The sequence below is a fragment of the Orycteropus afer genome, unplaced genomic scaffold (assembly GCF_000298275.1).
Source record: "Orycteropus afer afer isolate SDZICR_OR568_19922 unplaced genomic scaffold, OryAfe1.0 scaffold00449, whole genome shotgun sequence".
NCBI lineage: Eukaryota > Metazoa > Chordata > Mammalia > Tubulidentata > Orycteropodidae > Orycteropus > Orycteropus afer.
In genome coordinates, this window is record NW_006922036.1 from 1,035,582 (window position 1) to 1,039,302 (window position 3,721).

Genomic DNA, 3,721 nt, shown 5'->3' on the forward strand with positions numbered 1-3,721 from the left:
AAAAAAAAAAAAAGAGAAAAACTGATGAAACCAAAAACTGCTTCTTTGAAAACTGCTAAACCTGTAGCAAAACTAAGAAAAAGCCAATGATAAAAGCACAAATCAGGACATAGAAGACACATATCAAGAATGAAAGCAGGGATATCATCAAAGACCCCTCAGATCTTAAAAAAAATAAAGCAATACTATGAATAACTATGCACACAAATTTGACAACCTAAATGACAGACAAGTTATCAAAGTTATCAAAACTTACAAGATGAAATAAATAACCTAACTAGACTTACAACTATTAAAGAAAATAAATTCACAGTCTAAAAGACCATAGAACAAATATTTTTGAAAACTGAAAAACTTATTCTAAAGAGAATCAATGTATAGTATAGCCCAAAAGAACTAGGAGTTATTAATGTTTAAGTTACAGTTATACCTAAAACCAAAATGCTTTGTTTTTATTTTAAAAAGAAAGTCTAAATTTAGAATGTTAAGGGGAGAAAGCTACCATTTCCAGCCAAGTATAAGAGCTTATAGACAATCACAAATATAATCTCCCACTGAGTCAATTAATAGATTCCATTTCTCCTCCCCATAACTTTGACACTAACCAATGTAATACTGTCCATTAAACCTTGACCAAAATGAAAAGTATCTGGACCAAAATTAGGAAAGTTTTTGAGAAAAACTTCTTTACACATCAAAAGGGACCAAAAAAAAAAAAAAAAAAAAAAAAACCTCATAAAATGGACAAAAAGCATTGTCTTTTTAAAGAACGCTGAAGAAATAGCTATCATGTGTGCTATATTCATGCCTCACAGCACATGTAAGAAGCAGCTAACATTTACTGACCACTTACTTTGTGTGGAATATTGTGTTAAGCATATTGCATGAACATAATAAATACACAGATGCAGAAATAATACACAAAAATTACAATATATCACTGCACAAAAACTAAGTAATTCAATAGCAGTTAACTGATACTGAGTTGCTTTACAGAGTAAAGTATCTTAGCTATTTCTATGGGTTCTAGTTAGGATTTTGAACATATTAGTATTACATTATTTGTATTTATGTTACTAAGAATTCAGAATGGTGAATGAACCTTCTTCAGAACATTGGAAGAGCATAGGAGGACCATTATCAGCAAACGTTTCCCACTTTTTTTTTTCCCAAAGAGATTAAGGAAGTTTCTTTTTTGACACAGAATGAAGGTAAATTTTGTTCTAATATTTTAACTTTCCCACATGGAAACTTGTTGGAAAATCCTGTATCAAATTCCTTCTTACCCAGGTGGTTCTTCCATGAGTCTGCAAAACCTGGGATCTTCCTATGAGATCCAGGGCAGCTGAAATGGACATGCTACTTTGAATGACTAACAAAAAGGGTGAGCTGCATTGAACAACCTCTGTTGACAAGCATCATCAGTGATGTCAACAAAGCTGCCTTGTGTTTCAGATAAGCTACAAACACCAGCACAAGAGGAATCCTAGCAAAGGAAACAGAGGAAGAGGAAAAACTGATTTTTTTGTTTTTAAAAAGAAACACGCACATAAATAGGCATACACAAAAGTATGTGCATGAATAATCACACTGCATCACATAAATTCTAGATTGTGCACTGAGGATCATTTCAATGTTTTAATTCATCTGTGGGGTTATACAGTATGATGATTGAAGTTTTATTTAAGAGGATTTAACAATATAAACTTATGAGGCCTGATTTTCAGTAAGTGCTTCAGAGATGAAATGATCCTAGTAGCTGGTGGATACAAAGACATTCTAAACAAAGAAAAGTCAAATAACATTCCAATTTATTAGAATGGTGTTACACACAGAAAGATCTTTTATCTATAATATTCTAAGCAATATTATTGTGATGGTTAATGTTATGTGTCAACTTGGCTAGGCCATGATTCACAGGGGTTTGGTTTGGGCATACATTACTTAGTTATCTTCCATTTTGTGATCTGATGTAAGCAGCCAATCAGTTGGAAGGGGAGTTTCCTTGGGAGTGTGATCTGCATCCATGTTCTGGCAAAGCTTGCTCTGTCTCCTAATCCTGCATTGGTCTCATCATCCTCAGACCTCCAGTTCTTGGGACATGAGAACTCTTCAGCCTGCTGCCTGCAGATTTTGGATTCACCAGATCCCACAAACTCATGAGCCAGTAACATGCTACCTAACCTGCAGATTTTTGAGTTCATCAGTCCCTGCAACCATGTGCTTGAATCAGAAGTCCCCAGCCTGTGAACTGACCCATGGATTTGGGACTTGCCAGCCTCCACAATTATGTGAGCCATTTCCTTGACTAAATCTCTGTATATATTTATATATATGCTTCACTGGTTTGCTCTCTAGAGAACCCAGACTATGACAATTATTTAAATTTTTATTTTCTTCTGTTTAAATATTTTTTGTTAAACTTAAGTTTTTAATTACACATTATCTAAATCAAGATATGGGAGCTCTGGTAGCATGGTGCCTAAGCCACTTGACTACTAACCAGAAGGCTGGCAGTTCAAACCTACCAGTCACTCCTCAGAAGGAAGGCTGGGCAATCCACTTCCGTAGTGATACTTCCTCGGAAACCCAAGAAGGGGTAGCTATGAGTCGGTCTGACTCGATGGCACATAACAACAACAACAACAAATCAAGATATGCCTTCCAGGAGGTTTCTTTTGTCACTTAAAACTTGTTTTCTTCTAATGTCTTTTCTGTTGTTGTTAGATGTCTTTAAGAATGAAACACTGCCTGGTCCTATGCCATGCTCACAATCGCAGCTATGTTTCAGCATTGTTGCAGCCACTGTATTACTTCATCTTGTTGAAGATCTTCCCCTGTGTCATTGATCCTCTGCTTTACCAAGCACGATTTCCTTTGTCAGGGACTGGTCCCTCCTAATAACATGTCAAAAGAACATGAGACAAAGTCTCACCATTCCTCGCTCCCAAGGAGCATTCTGGTTGTACTTCTTCCAAGACAGACTTGTTTGTTCTTCTGACAATCCACGGTATATCCAATATTCTTCACCAACATCATAATTCAAATGCAACAATTCTTTGGTCTTCCTTATACACTGCCCAGCTTTACATGCATATGAAACCAAACCAACTTCACTGCCATCAAGTGAATTCTGGACTCATAGCGACCCACCACTGGGTTTCCAAGGCAATAAATTTATGGAAGTAGATTGACCATGAATATAAGGCACTTGAAAATACCATAGCTTGGGCCAGGTACACGTCAGACCTCAAAGTGACATCTTTGCCTTTTAACACTTCAAAGAGGTCTTTTTGTAGATTTGCCCAAATTGATACATCATTTGATTTCCTGACAGCTGCTTCCAAAGGTACTGACTGTGAACCCAACAAAATGAAATCCTTGACAATTTCAATCTTTTCTCCATTTATCATGATGTTGCTTATTAATCCAGTTGTGAAGATTTTTGTTTTCTTTTTGTTGAGATGTAATCCATGCTGAAGACGATATAGTCTTTGATCTTCATCAGTGTTTTAAGTCATCTTCACTTTCAGGAAGGGTGGTGTAGTAAATTACTTAGTGTGGCTTTTCTACCCATAAGTCTTTGTAAACTCCAAGGTGGGATTTTCTGTGAGCAACTGAGGAGCTCCTGATTGCTGAAGTTGTCCACCTGGAGTATTTCTGTTGGGAGTGGCATAAAACAATGTTCTGGGAGGTCCCACTCTCTCTCACGTGCTTAGAG

The 3,721-nt window shown here is 36.5% G+C and overlaps 1 protein-coding gene across 1 annotated transcript in view; it reads right to left on the minus strand.

Annotated features, from left to right (window-relative positions):
* CCSER2 (coiled-coil serine rich protein 2) overlaps positions 1 to 3,721 on the minus strand; it is a 333,330-nt gene that overhangs the window by 112,918 nt on the left and 216,691 nt on the right. The gene's annotated exons all lie outside the window — the stretch shown is intronic.